Raw genomic sequence first — 21,171 nt, 5'->3', positions numbered from 1 at the left:
TAAGTATCCTACCATACACTTTTCCTATTATACTAAGAAGACAAATGCCCCTGTGATTACCACACACTTCTTTTTCCCCTTTTCCTTTGTACAAGGGAATAATTATACCTGACTTCCAATCCTCCGGGACTTTACCTTCCTCCCAGGCCAATCTGCACATCTTCCACATCCATTCTACTACTATCTCTCCCCCATGCTTCAGCATTTCACAACACACTCCATCAATTCCTGGGGCTTTCCCTGATTTAACTTTCTTCATTGCTTCCACAACTTCTATCCTACTGATATCTTCCTGTCTTCTCACCTCCCTCCCTCTCCCAGCCATTCCCCAGCCACTTATACTCGCATTACTTCCATCCTCTATGTTCAACAATTCCTTAAAGTGTTCTTTCCATCTGTTCACTTTTTCTCCCTTCTCCACTAGTAATCTACCCTTTTTATCTTTCACTCCCCTGCTAACTTCACTTCCACCCTGTCTTACTCTTTTCACCTTTTTGCAGAACATTTTCGTACAGTCCCTCCACTTTACACTCAAATCCCTTTCAAATTCCTCATCCACTCTCTTCTTACTCTCTCTTACTAATCTTTTCACCTCTCTCTTTCTTTCTACATATAACTCTCTCTTCCGCCTCTCAACTTCTTCCAAGTCCCTATTTCTCATCCATTCATTGTATTCTTTCTTCTTTTGTGCCACAGCCTGTCTCACCTCTTCAGTTCACCACGCTGTTCCTTGCACCCCCCTCCGTCTTCTCTTCCTTCCACACACCACATCACATGCTGCACATTTTTCTTCTATAAATATCCTACACACACCTTCCACGTCTCCCATCTGCTCCAATTCATATTTGCCCAATCGTTCCTCCACTTCTCTCTTATACTCTGCCTTTTTCTCATCCTCTTGTAACCTTTCCACTCTCCTTGTAACTACTCCTTCCTCTCGTCTTTCCCTTCTTCTATTCCTCCATCTTACTTGAATCCTAATTCTGGCCACCACCAGGTAGTGGTCAGAAAGTCCACTCCCCCAACCTCTATAAGCTCTTGCATCCATTACACATCTTCACATCCTTTCATCCACACATAATTAATCATTGCCTTCCTTTCATTCAGTTCACCACCCACCCTTCTCATCACTCGCCATGTATACCTGTGGATCATTTTATGCCTGAAGAGGGTATTGGCTATCACCAACCTCCTCCCAGCGCAAATGTCCACTAACGCACTCCCATTCTCATCTATCTCAGCAGGCACACCCCACTCACCAACTATTCCATCCACCTTCACATTCCCAACTTTACCATTCATATCACCGATCAAAAACACTCTCTCATTCCTTCCAAACTTTTCCATGCACACTTCTACATTTGTCCAGAACTCTTCTCTCACTCTTCTAGCACGATCTTGCGTTGGCGCATACACACACACAATCGCCCACATTTGTATTCCAACTTTCAACTTTACCCACACAATCCTTGACCCAACTGATCCATACTGTCTTTTGCTCTTCTTCCATCTTTTACTCACAACTATACATACTCCTTCCTTTGCCCTCTCTTTCTCACCTACTCCTGCACATATACCCCGTCCATACTCCCATTCTCTCACACTTTCTCCTCTCCATATTGTTTTAGTTATTCCACATACATCCACTTTCGCACCCTCAGGCACCTGGACTGTCTCTCTCTCTTTCACCTTATCATTCGTATATAGGCTATACTTGGTGATTCAAAAAACGTTTTCATAAATTTGAGGACATATTCATCAGAGAAAAATAAGACTATGACGTTTCGGATGAGTATTTGTAATTTCGGAGATATTGCACGTTTAAAGTTATCAATAGAGAGAAAATTTAAGTCTCGGGAGTGAATATGAATATCTCGCAGCTAAACCAGGCCAGGAGGGCCAGGCCAACACGTGACAATGTGGCTAGCACAGGGGTTCTGAAGAACTCTACGAATTCGATTTTCGAACGTTCAATGCATTATTATTATTATTATTATTATTATTATTATTATTATTATTATTATTATCATCAGGCCTAGTAATAGTGGTAGTAGCCTAGTAATGGGAGTAAGAGGAGGAGGAGTACTACTACTAATTCGACATGTATGCATTTATTTATTTACTTACCTGCTTAGAGTACTTGGTAGTAATACTAGGAGTAATAGTAGTAGTAGTAGTAGTAGTAGCATTCGCTAAATACACGAGTCTCAGCATACATAAATGAAGACAGGTTTTTTCTACCGGTTACAGTTGGAGTTATAAAACTCCGGTGTGTGCCTCAGATTATGGACATTGTTGCCGAATGCTATGAAAATGTCTTAAAACATGGCAAATGTCTCATCGCGGCGATTTATGGCTTACATTTGTACATCAAGGCTGTACAAGATAAATAGGCAGAAAAGGTAAAGATACATAATGACAGATGCAGCCATTAGTAAAAAATCAAATGGTATCAAAGCTCCTTTATGGCTATTAACCACATAAATCGGACAAGTACAGTATGATGGTGATGTTTAGGTATTTTAGCCCGTATGTATTGAACACACGCACCTGAACACATGCAACTGAACACACGCACCTGAACACATGCAACTGAACCGAACGATATTAATGAAAAGGATCAATAAGATGGGAGTATGAATAACTTCTGAAGTGATATTTCTAGAGCCATATCTGTTGTTCGTTCCGTTTCATTTATTTATGTGCTACGGGCATAATTACCACATGAGGTAGTTCGAATTATCTGATGACTTCAGCAAGCTCCACTGATTGGAAGAACAAATACTTTATAGCTTAAGCGACGACAGACCATGTAGGAGTATGGATACGAAAAGTACGCAGATATGCACCTCGCTCTGGAAGAAGCTATGGGAAATGCTGCTACGGCGAGGCGACTGTACAATGAAAAATATCCCAACTGTAGACTCTCCTCACGACAAACATTTCTCGCTGTAGACCGTCGGTTAAAAGAAACAGGTTCATTTATACCACGGAGACCAGACAGGACTGCCAGGTGATCACCACAGAGACAATACAGAGGAACAGATTCTCCTTACCATCGGGGAAAATTCAAGCACAAGTACGAGGCGAATTGCTTCCCAAATATCACCTGCCACAGTCATCCGTTTGAAGAACTTTAAATCGAAATAAACTTCTTCCTTGTCACCATCAAAAGATTCATGCATTGCACGAAGGTGATAATCAGGACAGATTAATGTTTTGTCGGTGGTTGCTTCATCAGCAGGTAGAGTGTCCTTCATTTACATCGAAAATACTCTTTACAGACGAAGCAAGTTTCACCAGAAACGGAAATGTGAACCTTCACAATACACATACTTGGGCAAGTGAAAATCCTCATGCAGCAACTGTCAGATAACACCAGGTCAAATTTTCAATAAACATTTGGACCGGCATAACTGGTGATCATCTCACTGGACCACATGTTCTACCTCAGCACCTTACAGGGGAGGCTTGTGCACGAATCCTTCAAGAAGATGTAACACTACAACTCGAAGACGTCCCAACAGGACCAGGCAACAAATGTGGTACATGCACGATGGTGCTCCAGCACATTTTGCCCGTATGACAAGAGATTACTTGGATGATGCGTATCTCAACAGGCGGATTGGGCTTGGTGGCCCTGCTTCATGGCCACCACGTTTACCTGATTTAAGTCCACTTGATTACTACTTGTGGGACACATGAAGAGCAGAATGTACGCTACTGAGGTCCAGACTCATGAGGAACTATGGAATCGCATTCATGAGGCAGTTGTAACAATTAGTAACAACCCAGGAGTACTTGAGCGTATACGAGAATCACTAATACGTCGTGCTGAAGTTTGCATCAATGAAGACGGAAGGAACTCTGAACATTTACTCTGTTTAATACCTGAAATCTAGCTGTAAATAAAGTATGTTTAAAAATGTAACATTGTGTTTGCTCTTCATTTTTTAAAGATATAATGAAGTAAAAATAACTACTATTACAAAACAGGAAAAAATCACAACAAGATAAGAAAAACAACAACAACATAATAATAACTATAACAATAAATACGAAATACATAAAAAATAAATAAATCTTCACTTAGCAGTAGAAATACTTCTCCTCCTCCTCCTTCTCCTGCTACTACTACTACTACTACTACTAACAATGCACTGAACGTTCGAAAATCGAATTCGTAGAGCGCTTCAGAACCCCTGTGCTAGCCACATTATCACGTGTTGGCCTGGCCCTCCTGGCCTGGTTTAGCTACGAGATATTCATATTCACTCCCGAGACTTAAATTTTCTCTCTATTGATAACTTTAAACGTGCAATATCTCCGAAATTACAAATACTCACCCGAAACGTCATAGAGTAGTCTTATTTTTCTCTGATGAATGTCATCAAATTTATGAAAACGTTTTTTGAATCACCGAGTATAGCCTATATATATATATATATATATATATATATATATATATATATATATATATATATATATATATCATCCAATCCTATGTTGCCCCATGAGAAGCGTAGAAGCCCGTGGCTAGGCAGTTGGTCCTGACATATAAGATATATATATATATATATATATATATATATATATATATATATATATATATATTGTTACATAGCCTATGATTTCATCATCCTTTGTGTAATTTTAACGCACAGTATGCTGCATGTTTGATCACGAGCGTGTTCTGCCTCAGTCCCCCCCTTCTACCGTTATAGTAGAGTAAGTCGTCCTTTCTGTTTTTCAGAGCGGGATTGTCAACTCTTTGTCCCCATGGCTTCATTTGCGCGTCCTTCTTACAAGTTGTATCAAGCTCTGCCGGCCCCTATATAATGAGCTCAGTCTCTACATTAATGGGGTGCTTTGGGGCGGCCATTGAAGTGGTCGAGCCTGCCACTGACAGTGAACAGTCGCACTCTCATGAATCATTAACCCGCCCAGTCCCGGCCACTTTTCGACCACTGGTACCCCCCAATCCCGGGCAATTTTCGACCTTTTTTTTTTTTGCTAAAACTTTCGCTTTTGGTGAGAAACATCGAAAATTCATAGAGAAATCGCTCACCTGAGGTTTAAAATACTCATTACAGGTAGGAGAGCCTCCTTACCTTACTGGGTTTTCTATCAGGCTGGCACCAAAGAAAACGAGTTCTATGGGAGGATAACTATTTCACACCACTCATAAACGGTATTTATTTATTTACTGTTACGAATTTTTATGTAGTACAAAAGTATATTGGTTTTCAAGCAGTAATATAGGCATTATAAGCATTGTTTCACTCACTAATACCTGACCTTTTTTTGCCACATTACCTGATCATCATTTCTAACTGTTTCTTCCTCTAATGCTATGTAAAGTTTGTCCTCCACATTGTCATTGATTGGGGAATCACTCTGGCCCTGAATTTCGTACCGTGGCATGACATGGCTATACTGGCCAGGTCACTGATAACAGGTGAATTGCTGAGAAAAGGGCATGCAGGGGGGGGAGGAGGTCATGCTGGGTAAGGCACTGTCTCTGCCTGGCATCTTGTTGAGGCAGGTGTCCCGTGTATACGTACCAAAAATGACTCGCGAAAATTGAAAATTGTGGAAATTATGAACCTTGCAATTGCAGGACGTTGAAGTACGTCCTCGGGATTAGCTGTGACAAAACGTGAGGACGTGGAAGTACGTCCTCGGGACGGCGCGGGTTAATAATATATCTTTGTGTGGACTTATGATTCAAATTAATGTTTGTAATGTGTAGAGGAATTATTTTTTTCTCAAATAATTGAGAAGAAATGAAGGGAAACTACTTATTATTTTCATAGTAATACGTAAAAAATATTTATCCAGCTAGATTAGCATCAAATGAACTCCAAGATCCTCATTTATTTTGCATTAGTAGTCTTTTATTGTACTGAAAGAGGTGGAGTTACATTACTCACTATTGGCCGGAACGAAATACTTTGTAATTGCCCTCTTCAAGTCGATTACTAGCCAATATAAGTAAAAAATCGGTACGACGCTCGTAACATCCCAAATATCCAAGTGGCGCATGCGCATTGAAGGTACAGTCCCAGGGACAAGATAGACTCTGCTTTTGTTTACTAATATTGCGGCACCCAAGATTTTGTAATATTCACATTTGAAGACATCAATATAATTTCAGAAAGGCTGTCTTAGATAAATAGTTTTACAGATCAGCTTCTAACTAACTGCTCTATGCTGCAAGATATTACCAAATTCTTCTGTTACTGTGCTTTCATTTCACCAAAGATTTTGTGTGCATGTGGGACAAGAGGGATGTTGTTGATAGTGAGGTGTGAGTTATGACTATGTTCTACCATAAAAGAGGCCATTCTGAGTCTTTTTGTAGTACACCAGTCATGAAGTGTGTGTGGGAGTGTTAAGTCATCTGGGTAGGAAGCAGTGTGTATTTTGTGAGTGAAAGTGAAAAGCACATATTTATATATATATATATATATACATATAGTTTTCTATATATACTTATTATAGAGAATATATTCTATTCTGGATTGATTAGCCACTTTGAGAAATATATACATACTGTATGACACTATATTATCCAAATTGTTTATTTTGTAATTTCATCATTCATAATGTAAGGAAATTGATGGCCACCCCTATTAATGCACAGGGGAACACAACAGTACGATCCTGATTCTCAGCGTGCGTCCTCTCGACTTCAGTCCAGCCTTCCGACCTCTCTCACGAGCAGGCAAAAAATGACTGTTGACCGTTCCTGGATTTGGGACGGTTTGTCGAAATCGTTGACTGAAGGCGAATTTAGGCATTAATAAATTTAAGTTAGTAAATCGTCTCAGAGGAGGAAAATATGACTTTCCTCATTGAAACCATATATTAAGAGATACAAATCTACTCATTTCTAAAGAATTAACATAGAAAACATTAAATTATAAGGGATGAATGAGCTGACTAGTTGCTAGACTTGCCAGATTAGAATATTTTTACCTTTTTGTATGACTCATACAAATGAATAAGCTCTTGTTGTGTGTATTCATTGGAGAGTGTAAGTGGTTTTGTAAGTAGGAATGACATTAATCCTATCACAAGTGCACACAAACAAATGCAGCATATGATTCATGAGCATGCGTGTCCTACGACGTCTGTGGCAGGCTCGACCATGACGATTGTCAATTGTCATCCACCCACAAAGCACCCCATTGCCACTGAGATCTGCTCCTCATTTTGTTTACATCTCTGTCCTCCCCTGTACAGTTATTATTGTGAGGGCTCAGAACGTCTCCAACCATCTAGCAGCTGTGTAATTTGAGTATAAGTGTTGTTGCATTTTGTTCTTGTACTGTGTAGCATAAGGTGTTGATTTGTAGACCTGGTGGGGTTCTTTTGTGGTTGATGTGAGGTTTCATGTCAGCCAATCATTAATAATATTTTTGTATCTGTAATAATTTATCTTGCATTAACTGAGCATTACCCAGTGTATTTTCATTTTATCAGGGCTGACTTAGGTAAATTTACTCTTGCTAATTTCGTGTTAATAGAGGCTATTGCAGTTAACCATATATTTAACCTGTTTTTGGCCATTACATTATCCTTATGAGTCCTGAATGTTTTGTTGTTAGTTTGAGCATTAAACTTTAACTTGTAATTTTACCTAACTCTTTTGTTTTGAACCTGGAACTTTACGGGACACTAGTGATTTTTAGTTTTCTCACTTAAAGTGTACATTATCTTTCTCTGTTCCGTAACATAAATTTGGCGACCTCATATCAGGATATTCAGGATATTATCATAAGGATATTGCTTGATATTTTGTGACTATTACTTATTCATAATGTCTACTATTACTACACTTGATGAAGCCAAAGATTTTTTGTCAAATGTGCAAACAGTGTGTGATGTAGAAAACAGAACAAAGAATGAATTTAAGCTTGTTGCTCAACAATTGGGAATTGCTGTTCGCTCTCATCATTCTAAAGATCAAATTGTTGACATGATTAATGAAAGCTTGTTTAATGTAACTCCTCCAAATGAGCAAACGCAGATTGAAATAGCTAAGTTACAGCTAGCCCTGCAGGAGTCTCGTGCTAAGGAGGCGGAGGCCCCTTCTAAGGAGGCTGAGGCACAAATTGAAATTGCTAGGATTCAGGCAGACCATGAGTATCGCATGAAACAAGGTGGAACTGGATCATCTAGCTCTGATGATTTTGATGTGGCTAAAAATGTTAAACTTGTCCCTCCTTTTAATGAATCTGATTTAACAAAGTATTTTCAGTTGTTTGAGAGGGTAGCTACAGGTTTTAATTGGCCCAAAAAGTATTGGCCAGTTCTCCTTCAAACTGTTCTCACCGGTAAAGCTTAAGTAACTTATGCATCTTTGCCTCAGGATCAATCTGATAATTATGATGTAGTTAAGAGCTTGATTCTTAAGGCCTATGAGCTTGTTCCTGAAGCTTATAGAGTAAAATTTAGGACAACTTACAAGCAAGATAAGCAACCCCATGTTGAGTATGCAAAAATCAAAGAAGATCTGTTAGAGCAGTGGTTAAATTCTAAGAATGTGGATTCTGATTTTGGTAAATTTAAGCAGATGATTTTGCTGGAGGACTTCAAAAGGTGTATTAGTAAAGATGTAAGCCTATATCTTGATGAGAGAAGAATAGATAATTTGTCTGATGCTGCAGTTTTAGCTGATGAATATGTTCTCACTCACAAGAGATATTCTAAACAAAAAGGGAAAGCTGAGAGTAAGTACGTTGCCTCTACTCAGAGTACAGGTAACAGGAAAGAGAATAAAGATGATGTTTCTCAGGAAGTAAATACCAGCTTCACCTCTAGATTTCAGAAAAGTAAATGTACTTATTGTAGTAAGCTTGGCCATACTACGGAGAGATGTTTCAGGAGACAGCGTGATGTGAACAAAAAGGAGTCTTTAAATATTCAGTCAATTGGTCTAGTGTCCACTCTTGAGAGTTCCCAGAATTCTTTAACCGAGTTAACTGAACCTACTTTGAGGGGTAACTTAAATTCTCATGATGGAGCTCCTCTTTTGAGCAGTAACGTGGGTGACACTCTCAAGAGTTCATGTGCTAATTTCCTGTCTGATGGTTTTGTCAGTCCTCTGGACAGTAATGACAGGAAATCAGTTCAAATATATCGTGATACAGGTGCTTGCCAATCCCTTATGCTGACCAGTGTTCTAGGCTCTAATGTTAATTCCTCTGATGAAACTGTAATCTTACAAGGTGTAGGGAATAATTACTTCTCTGTCCCTCTGTGCAGAGTGTATTTAGAGTCTGGTTTTGTTAATGGTTCCGTTATGGTTGGGTTGGTTGAGACACTCCCAATGTCAGGTGTAACTTTCTTACTTGGAAATGATATTGGTGGAAGTCAAGTGTGTCCAGCTCCTCAGTTGTCTAGTGAGCCAGTGGCTGCGTCCCAGGATTGTGATGTCCCTGATGTGTTCCCTGCATGTGCTGTCACTAGGGCTAAGTCTAAAGTTACTGGTGATTTAGAGGATAATGATGATGATGATGTTATCCTAGCTGACACTTTTCTTGCTAATTTAGACCACTCACCAGATGAGGCAGTACCCCGTAGTGTTGATAATTTGTCTCGTCAAGAGTTGGTTGAGTTGCAGGTTGCTGACCCTGAGTTGAAAGGTCTAGCTAACTCTGCTTACAGTGAAGAAGAGTCAGCCGGTGCTTCTACTTGTTATTATGTAAAGTCAGGAGTACTTATGAGGAAGTGGAGACCCCCAACAGTATCAGCCGACTGTGAATGGGAGGTTGTACATCAAGTTGTCATCCCTCGTGTTTGTAGGCAGGATATCATTAGTGTGGCTCATGATTCCAGTTTGGCAGGACACCTTGGAGTGAGGAAGACTGTGGCACGCATTTTGAAACACTTCTACTGGCCAGGTATCTTCAGGGATGTTTCCTGGTATTGTAAGTCTTGTCACACCTGTCAAGTTGTGGGGAAGTGTAATCAGACCGAAAGGGTTGCACCTCTAGTTCCCATTCCTCCTTTTGAGGCACCTTTCACTCGTGTGTTGGTGGATATTGTGGGCCCTCTTCCTAAGACTTCTTCAGGATTTTCTTATGTGTTGACCCTGATTGATATGGCTACTCGTTATCCTGAAGCCATTACACTTAGAAATATCTCAGCAATGAACGTGGTTAAGGAAATGCTGGGGTTCTTCACAAAGTTTGGTCTGCCCAAGGAGGTATAGTCAGACCAAGGAAGTAATTTCATGTCAAATGTTTTCAAGCAGTCTCTGAAAGAGTTGGGCATCTCCCAGATCACGTCTTCAGCTTACCATCCCCAGACCCAAGGAGCGTTGGAGGGATATCATCAAACACTCAAATCGATGCTCAAGAAATACTGTTTGGAACATCAGAAAGACTGGGATAAAGGTCTTCCATTCGTTATGTTTGCCGCAAGAGAATCTCCAAATGAATCACTGGGCTTCTCACCTTTTGAACTACTGTTTGGCCATGAAGTTAGAAGACCACTTAAGTTACTCAAGGAATGCTGGCTGTCGGAGGAAGATGACGTCAACCTGCTGGAGTATGTGATGAAGTTCAAAGAACGGCTGTCCACTGCTTTACAGCTGGCGAGAGAGAAATTAGGAGCTGCTCAGGAGAAGATGAAGACTTGGTATGATAACAAGTCCAGGTTACGCCACTTTCAGCCAGGAGATCAGGTTTTGATTCTGCTACCAGTTCATGGGCAACCTCTTCAAGCCAAGTTTAGTGGTCCTTATTTCGTGGAGAAGAAACTCAGTGATGTCAACTATGTCATCGCCACACCAGATCGTAGAAAGAACAAGCAACTTTGTCACATCAACATGCTAAAGTTATATCACAGGCGGGACGAAAATAATCCAGTCTGCACTGTAGCTGTTCCACCCGAGTCTGCAAGTGAAGTTCTCCCATGCAGCATGAGCCTGAGTGATAGTTTGGGGAAGAATCCTGATATCATGAATGATCTCCAGACTAAGCTTTCTCATCTACCTCCCGAGGAAAGGCAGGAGTTTTTGGCATTACTGCAGGAGTACCCGCAAGTGTTCCGTGCCACTCCAGGAAGAACCACTGTGTTGATGCATGATGTCGATGTTGGAGACGCAAAGCCAATTAAACTCCCTCCTTACCGTGTGAACCCAGTGAAAGTTCCTCTCATCCAGAAGGAGCTTGGCTACCTGTTGGACCACAAGATGATTGAGCCCTGTCAGAGCGCGTGGAGTTCTCCTGTCACTCTAGTCCCTAAGCCAGGTGGGCCACAGCGGCTTTGCATCGACTACAGACGCGTTAATCAGATGACCAAAACAGACACTTACCCTCTCCCTCGCGTGGAAGATTGCAGAGACAAGATCGGAAAGGCTAGGTACATAAGTAAGTTTGATTTGTTAAAGGGATACTGGCAAGTACCTATGACTGAACGTGCTAGGGAGATCTCATGTTTTGTAACACTAGGAAAGACTTTTGCATGTTCTTTAATGCCATATGGCATGAAGAATGCACCAGCCACATTTCAGAAGCTCATGAATGTTGTAACAGAGGGTTTGGCAGGGTGTGTCGTTTATATTGATGGTGTATTAATCTTCAGTGACAACTGGAAAGATCACCTATGCCATGTCAGTAAATTTCTTGAGCGTTTAGTTCAGGCTAATCTTGTAGCTAATTTATCAAAGTGTGAGTTTGGTCAAGCTAAAGTTCAGTACCTTGGGTATGTAATTGGTGATGGACATGTTGCACCACCAGGAGCTAAGGTTCAGGTTATAAGTGATCTTCCCAGACCTAAAAGTAGGAAAGAGCTACAAAGATTTTTGGGAATGGTAGGTTATTACAGGAGATTTGTTCTTAACTTTTCTATTCTTGTATCACCACTTACAGACCTACTGAAAAAGGGAGTTAAATTTGTCTGGACCGATAACTGTGAATCCTCTTTCAGCAAACTTAAAGCTATCCTATTAAGTCAGCCAGTGCTCGGTACTCCAAATTTTTCTAAGCCTTTTAAGATGGCTGTTGATGCAAGTGATACAGGAGCTGGGGCTGTTTTGCTGCAAGAGGATGATCAGGGTATTGAACATCCTGTATCTTATTACAGTAAGAAGTTCACTCCACCTCAAAAGAACTACTCAACTATCGAGAAAGAGCTTTTGGCCTTGATTTTGGGTTTACAGCATTTTTCATTTTATTTGTGTTCTGGTTTTGACCCCATAGTCATTTATACCGATCATAACCCACTGAAATTCCTTAGTAAGTTTAAAGAATAAAATCAGAGATTGACAAGATGGAGTCTACTTCTTCAGGAGTATTCATTAGACATACAACATGTCAAGGGGAAAGAAAATGTTATTGCAGATTGCTTATCTTGACTTTAGACAGATTGTTTTAGAGTAATAAGAAATTTCCTTTGTAAATTTCTTTTTTCTTTGTGGGGAGGTGTTACATAGCCTATGATTTCATCATCCTTTGTGTAATTTTAACGCACAGTATGCTGCATGTTTGATCACGAGCGTGTTCTGCCTCAGTCCCCCCCTTCTACCGTTATAGTAGAGTAAGTCGTCCTTTCTGTTTTTCAGAGCGGGATTGTCAACTCTTTGTCCCCATGGCTTGATTTGCGCGTCCTTCTTACAAGTTGTATCAAGCTCTGCTGGCCCCTATATAATGAGCTCAGTCTCTACATTAATTGCCACTGAGATCTGCTCCTCATTTTGTTTACATCTCTGTCCTCCCCTGTACAGTTATTATTGTGAGGGCTCAGAAAGTCTCCAACCATCTAGCAGCTGTGTAATTTGAGTATAAGTGTTGTTGCATTTTGTTCTTGTACTGTGTAGCATAAGGTGTTGATTTGTAGGGCCTGGTGGGGTTCTTTTGTGGTTGATGTGATGTTTCATGTCAGCCAATCATTAATAATATTTTTGTATCTGTAATAATTTATCTTGCATTAACTGAGCATTACCCAGTGTATTTTCATTTTTTCAGGGCTGACTTAGGTAAATTTACTCTTGCTAATTTCGTGTTAATAGAGGCTATTGCAGTTAACCATATATTTAACCTGTTTTTGGCCATTACATTATCCTTATGAGTCGTGAATGTTTTGTTGTTAGTTTGAGCATTAAACTTTAACTGGTAATTTTACATAACTCTTTTGTTTTGAACCTGGAACTTTACGGGAAAGTAGTGATTTTTAGTATTCTCACTTAAAGTGTATATTATCTTTCTCTGTTCCCTAACAATATATATATATATATATATATATATATATATATATATATATATATATATATATATATTTTAGGGTGAAGTGAAAATAGGGGTCGAAAATCAAATAACAGATTTCTTGAATGTAATACCTGCCAAAAGTTGCCAATGCTAATACTCGTTAATGATATACAATTTTATTGAAATAGGACTAAATTTTCACCATCTGTTTCTTACCAGCCTGTGACACAAATGACAAATCCTTGGCACTCATTGTATTATTTTGTATTTATTTATTTATTTTTTTTATAAATAACAGAAAGGAGGAAGGAAAAACAAATGAGTAAAAAAAACAAAAACAATCCATACACCAGATTACTGGCGTCCTCCGTTCATAAAATATCTGTAACAGTTAGACTTGAACTGCTGTGGATTGAAATTTGGAGGGAAACAACTCTGGGGAAGCGAATTCCAGAGAGACGCAGTTCGGGGAATGAAAGAATTCTGATAGGCAGAAGTTCTGCAATATTATACAGTATAATACGGAATTATATATTTTATAATATGCAATGTACAAATGTACACGACCCAATATGTGCAGCTTTAGCCAGCAAGCACAACACTTACAATATCTAAAAAGTTACTATGTGGTGCTATATTTACTCTCAGTGTTAAATGTTGGCATGATAGTTCGAGCATGTATTCTTGCTCTAATAAAGCCATATCCTGCACAACTCGACTGCAGACACAGTAGTACTGAGAAATATACCCAGTACATTGACCTACAACTCAATTCATTGTCTTTTCAAAGAGTTCGGGGTTGTTTCCTGCATAAGACTGCACAGTACGGACACAACTGGGACCCTAAATAACTGCGACGTGACATTCCTGGATGCTTCCGTGGCAACAGCTGCGCATGCTGCGGTACCTGATTTGTCTTTGCGGGGACCTGATGTATTGACCTCCTTGATGTGGTCGGAGAATGTCATTGATGATGCTGAAGATTATGTGCCTAACATGTTTACGGATTATGTGTTTCAGAAGGATAAAAAGAGGGTTTCCCCAACCCCTGAGTGGTTTGTGGCTTATTATAAAGAGAACAACTCCAACCTTATCCGTGCATATCAGTACCTCCAGAAGGAGGTGGGTTCCATCCCATAGGAGAATATCAAGCGCTATGGCAAGGGGATTCTACTCCGTGCTAAGAATGTTATTCAGGGGAGGATGTTGCAACACATGCCTTGCCCCTCTGACTGTCCATTCACAACAGTACAGGTCCACAAGGGCTTTAATTACTCTAAGAGAGTAGTCTTTTGTGAGGACCTACATGAGTTTTCTGACCTGGAGATTATGGGTATGTGCCCTGGCAGTGTATCTTCTGTTCGCAAATTAATGCAGAAATTGGTGATACTTTCTATGGATCCCACTTACCAGACCATGTTGACATCGGCCCCTTACGGCTTAGAGTGAAGTCTTTTTATGACAGGCCCACGCAATGTTATAATTGTTATGTAGGAACTGGGCCCGCTGCAGTCACTGCTCCTCATTGGTGACACATGACCCCTCAGAATGTGATTCTGGGCCTTATTGTTTTCACTGTCAGGGCCCCCATTCCCCATCGTCCCATCAGTGTGACATCTACAACTTAGAGCAGGACATAGTGACTTTGGCAAATACCCAGTGTACTAGCTTTAGAAGTGCTAGGCGAGAGCTAGCCTACAGACAGAAACATGGAAGACACTCGTTTTCTTCCTCAATTTCTACTACAGGGAAAGCAGCTCCCTCCTCGGGAGGGAGTAGTGCCACTCAGTTGTCTACCATGACACAGAATAGCTCTACAGCAGAGACTTCTGGGACATCTAAGGATAGACACAACCATCCTGCTGCGACTGATTCTCATGTGGGGGGAAAAAGTTAACTCCCCATCTCGGTTTAGCGTCCAGAAGGGCCCTGACTGGAATGCGCACCACAGCAGATCTTCAAAGAGTACCCTGTCAAGTATCAAAGGCCCGGTAAAGGGGCCCCACAAGCACTTTAATCATCAGCCTTTGTCATCTGTTTCTGGTGCTTGTGCTTTGCCCCAAGGCGGTAGTAGCACCTGTGGTCGGCAGCCAACAGTCTCTGAGGTAGAGAAAGACAAGAAGAGAAAGATCAGTCTCCAGTCTAATGATGACGATATAGAGGGAGTGGAGCGTCTACCTCTGAAAAATAAGTCTTTACTACTCACAACCTCCCCTGCTCAAAAGAAATCAAAGTTGGACTTTAACACTACACACGATGGTAGAAACGTTCAGGAGCACTCTTCTCGGTCTAGGGAATATAGCCCTCGCCATCCTGGAACAACACACCAGGAAGAAGTGCAAAAGAACCATCGAGGAGGCTCCTTAAACAGGTTGGACCGTAAACGTTTAGTTGTAGAAGGTGATCGATCAAAACTTCATATGGAAATTGCGGCATCCTCGCATGTTGAGTCCCGGTAGGTACGGCTTACATCCTCTTCAGCATATCATGCCTACACTTATTCAGTGGAATTGTAGGGGTTTACGCACCAATTGCGACGAAATTGCTATCTTGAAGACCACGTTTGACTGGGATGTCCTTTGCCTGCAAGAAACGAAGTTGGGCTATCATCCATTCAACCCAGGACTCAACTATGCATACTATAGCTCACTACCGACAGCACGTCTTCAGGCAAAAGGTGGGGCAGCCATTGTCGTCAAAGAAAGCATTTTTCATACTCAAGTGGAACTTCCAACTCGCCTGCAGGCCCGTGCTGTGCAGGTATTACTGGACAAACTGTACACTGTTTGTTCACTGTATCTCACGCCCGATGATGCGGTACAGCTGGATGAACTCCTGAAGCTGGTAGAGATGCTGCAACCTCCTGTTTTGTTACTTGGGGATTTTAATGCCCACAACATTCTGTGAGGTGGGAACTCCACTGATGAACGTGGTGCTGTGGTTGAATCATTACTCCTGCTAAAGAATCTGTCATTACTTAACGATGATGCTCCTACACACCACACGTTGCACTCTAACTCATACTCCTCCATTGATCTATTTGTTCCTCCGATTTATTGCTCTCTCTCAATTGGTCTGTGTCACAATGTCTGCATGGTAGCGACCATTTCCCAATCATAATTGACACCCTTAACGGATCACTTACATCAGCACCTCCAAAGTGGTGTGTGGATAAAGCTGACTAGGAAAAGTTTTCTGCTGCCTTCAATTGTTCTGTTGATTTCTCATCTTTTGAGGCTCACATCCAGGCGTATGATTACTTCGTTGGCCAGGTCTTAGAGAGTGCTTAGGTTTCTATTCCCAGTTCTTCTGGCAATTTTCGTCGTCCAGTTGTCCCTTGGTGGGATAAAACATGTATTAACTTGAGATGCATTACACGGTCTTGTTATAGACGTTATAAGCGTAATGCTTCTCAGGAAAATTATTTAATATATCGTAGAGAATTAGCAAAAAACCGTAAATATTTTAATTGGGCTAAACGTAATTCATGGCACAAATATATAGAAAGTGTTACATCTAAAACTCCCATAGGGAGAGTTTGAGCTAAAGTGAGGAAGCTGTCTGGTAAATTTGCTCCCCACCCACCTCCTTGTCTGAAGGTGGACGGAGCTGTGGTTTCAAACCCGGAAAAGGTGTCTAACATCCTTGTACACTATTTTGCCAATATTTCAGGTTCAGCGGGGCGCCAATCAGTGCTTCCTTTGGGCTCCGCAGTGCTGGACCATGCAGGTAGTTCCGGCTCAGTGGGGCGTCCATCGGCACCCCCTATGGGCTCTGGTGTGTTGGACCAGGAAGTATATAATAGATCTTTTATATTCCGAGAATTAACTCAAGTCCTTCGAGCCACAGGGTCATCTGCACCCGGCGAAGATGGCATACATTACAACATGATTCGCCACATACCACATGAGTATCTGCAACTTTTGCTAGATATTTACAATGCAATTTGGTTTTCCACCACCGTTCCCAAGAGCTAGAGGACATCAGTTGTTATTCCCATTCCTAAGCCGGGAAGCGATGCCACACTTCCAACAAGTTATAGACCTATAGCACTTACCAGTTGTTTGTGCAAATTATTTGAGAAGATGGTTAACCATAGGTTAGTCTGGTGGCTGGAGACTGGAGGCCACATTTCCTCCGTGCAATTCGGTTCTCGTAGAAATCGATCCACTATGGACCCTCTTTTGCGCCTGACAACAGATATTCAGAATGGATTCATTACTAATAAACATACTCTAGGGTTTTTTTTTTACTTGGAGAAAGCATATGATACAACATGGCGTCTGGATGTATTGTCCAGCTTACGATCTAAAGGTTTGTGTGGGACCATGTTCCAGTTCCTGCAGAATTTTCTTCACACGCGTCATATCCGAGTCACACAGTCTCCCCCAAAGTTCTGCAACCCGAGGGGGTACCCCAATGCAGCATTTTAAGCGTCACATGTTTCATCATGGCCATCAATGGAGTAGCCGAAAGAGTTGAGAATGAAGCTATGATCCAGAGTTCACTCTTTGTTGATGACTTTGCCATATACTGTACTGCAGCCGACCCTAATACTGCAAGAGTGCGGTTGCAAAATGCCATCAATGCAGCACAAATGTGGGCTGAGGAGTGGGGCTTTTGCTGCTCTCCCCAAAAAACCGTGGCTATCAAGTTCTCAAGGAGGAATTCAGCAGCAGTTCCTCACCTACTCCTGGGAGATAACATCTTGCCCTATGTCGTTCCAAATTGGAGTATGGTTGCCAGATATACTCCTCAGCGGCCAAGTCTACCCCTAAGCTTTTAGACCCTGTTCATAACTCAGCAATGAGAATCTGCACGGGTGCCTTCCACACTTCCCCTGCAGAGAGTAGGTGAGCTACCCTTGGATCTTCACAGAGTGGACCTTAGTTTGCGGCTATTGTTTAAGACTCAGATTTCCCTGTTTAACCCTGTTTACCGTCTGATGAAGGACTTTTGTCTGGCACGGAAGTATGAGGAACGTAAGAGTTTTCCAAGGCCTCTTCATAACCGTATGCATGGGTTTGTACAGGACACCTTCAACAAAGTCCAGGTACGGCAAATCTCTTATTCTCCGATCCCTCCTTGGATTATTCCAGAGGCCCATGTTTACAAACCGGCCTGTACTAAGCATTTGAGATGTTCAGCTGAAGTTAAAGCCCTGTTTCTTGAACATTCTCAGATTCATGCCTTAACCACTAAAGTTTACACAGATGGGTCAAAATTGGATTCTGGCATTGGCTGCACAGTAATCCTTGAGGAAACTGTACATCAAGCGAGACTCCATGGTGCCGCTTCAGTTTTTACCTCTGAGCTTCACGCTATTGTCCATGCATTAAAATTAGCTTATGACAATAGGGACAGCCAGTTTACCTTATACTCTGACTGGCTGAGTGCCCTTACAGCCATTCAGAATTTTTCCTGCAATCACCCTTTGGTCCAGCAAATTCAGGAGAGGCTGTATCATTTAGCTTCCCGTCACAAGAGACTTCAATTTTGCTGGATTCCTGCTCACGTGGGTTTGCCAGGCAACGAGGAGGCAGATGTCGCAGCCAAGGAAGCCGTTCATGGTACTCAAGGCAACTTTCCTGTCCCTTTTGCCGATCTTAGGCGACATATATCAGTTTTTATCAGGAGGAAGTGGCAGGAGAGGTGGTCATCCCCCCACTGTTACAAACAATAAATTGAAAGCAATACATCCTTCTGTGCAGGTTTGGCCGGTGTTGGACAGCACCCCGAGCAGGCGCTTGGATGTTCTGACCAGACTTCGTACAGGTCATACACGTTAACACACAGCCACATTTTATGTGGCAGAGACGCTCCCCTTTGTGAGGCTTGCCACGTCCCTGTGACGGTGGAACATGTTTTAGTTCACTGCAGAAAATTTCATATTCCCTGGGGCACTGTGGGTTTTGATACCCACAGTGTCTCCGACATTTTGGGTATTTCTGCGGATATTTTTAAGGTTGCAAAATTTTTATCAGACTGTGATATACTTTATGACATTTAACTTATAGATTTTATGGTGTTGTCTTTTCATTTCAGTTTTTCTTTTTAGTTACTAGGCGCTGAATGACCACATCGGTCCTAGTGCCTGGCCTTTGTGCCAAACCTTTATCACTCACTCACTCTAATAAAACCATCCCTTGCTCCTTGTCCAACAACAGCTATTGATGCCTCTGTGACTGCCTTTACTCACCTTTACGTTGCGTGTGTATGACATGGATGAATGGAATTTCAGTGGCAAGAGCTGTTTCGTTACGAACCACACTTTCCAGGTCAGCATTGGAAATTGATTTTGTGTTTGGAATTTCAGTCAGGACACACTTCTGCCAGTCAATCAAATCAGTGTTCTCCTCGGCACTAAGGCAGAGAGTTGGCACTCTCCACTTTTAACCTATCCAAATCTAGCCTTAATTTAGGCCAAAACTACCCTAAAACAATCGATAAAGGATGATCCGAAATTAGAGGTCAAAGAATCTTCCAAACATTAATAAAAGCATCCGATACAACGTTGACGTGTCTTTGAGGCTCCAATTATTCCTGGTTTGCTCCTTATATTCGGTGACTTTCTGTTCATACTGTTTATTTCTTTTCGACATTGGGTATCCCACAAGTTTAAAATATTTATCGTGGTGTTCCCGTATCAGCTGTGTAATGCGGGTTGATGTCACATAAGGTATTGATGCTCGGGTCCACATTTCTTTAATTTTGACAGCCAGGACATCAAACACTTCTGCAACAGTTGGTCCTTTTTTTTAATTACTCTTCAGTTTCAGTCTGACCCAGTGATAGTCCATAAGCAAGTCTTCAATGGCTGGCAACCTGTGCAAATTCATTCTAAGAGGATTACCGAAAATATGGCTTGACTAAGGTTATCTCAGATGACGCTCAGCCATCTAGTCACAATGCTCCAACACTCAAACTGGATAAGAAATGCAACAGAATATAGTAGGCCTAACAAACTAGAAGTATTATATGCATTATACAATATATACAGGTGCTCACAAAACACTTGAGAAGCATGTATCTGAAGCTTATTTGCCTTGTCCTCTAATGTATTTGATATGGCTTAACATGTCTCGGCATATAAAATTAGTATTTTGGTAGAGGGCCGAAAATGTTGGTTTTGGAATGCCAGATTTTACATATACAATATGTGGGACAATGTAAGGGTATTACATGTCAAAATTCAGTTTTTAATTTTGTCACTCCTCCCTAAAATATATAGATAGATAGATAGATAGATATAGAAACAGATTGGTAGACTAGCACCAGTCGAGCAGGGCAGTACTCCCGAGGTGGATGGAAAGCTGATGACAGGGAGTGCTGGAGCTCCCGTTTCATCAGCCCTCAGGACTAGTTCCTGACCATCCCCCTTTGCTGAACTTTTTCAGTGTCTCAGTTACACAAAGAGCAGGCCAGCATGCTCTCCAGTACAAATTTCTCTAACTATCTACACCAAACTACATGCACAGTACACACTACATTTCCTATTCAAAATTCAACTAAAATGGCGTCTCATCACCAAGCCTTGGAGTCCCCAGGGGGGGGGGACCATAAATGCCCCCACCATCCGCCCCTATCCCGGTGACGACTCGAGGTGCCTGGAACCACTGTCTGACTCTCTTCTTCTTCATTTCTGCAACATTCGCGGCATTTCCTCTAACTTTCTCTCTGTTGAGCACCACCGCTCCTCCTCTAAACCTCACCTTCTTTTTCTAACGGAGACTCAGCTGTCTGAGGCAACTGACAGCAAACCCTTTTCTGTATCCTCCTACTTTCTCTATACTCATTTCAAAGCCAAAGGTGGCTGTTGTGTAAATATACGCAACGACTTATCTTGCTCTCGTGTTCCTGAACTCGATTCTTCTGAAATCTCCACACTCTGGCTTCGGCTTTCCTGTCATTCTCTTGACTAAATATATCTGTGTTGTTTACTTATCCCCTA

The 21,171-nt window shown here is 41.4% G+C and overlaps 1 protein-coding gene across 1 annotated transcript in view; it reads right to left on the bottom strand.

The window, feature by feature from the left end:
* Positions 1-21,171, bottom strand: part of LOC145397969 (putative glutamate receptor) — a 113,615-nt gene that overhangs the window by 26,515 nt on the left and 65,929 nt on the right. The window lies entirely within an intron of this gene.

Source organism: Coenobita brevimanus, chromosome 44, assembly GCF_032717465.1.
Source record: "Coenobita brevimanus isolate Jiangsu-jjx chromosome 44, ASM3271746v2, whole genome shotgun sequence".
Lineage (NCBI taxonomy): Eukaryota > Metazoa > Arthropoda > Malacostraca > Decapoda > Coenobitidae > Coenobita > Coenobita brevimanus.
Note: the sequence above shows the minus strand (reverse complement) of the source record. Positions and strands in the feature narration are given on the sequence as shown.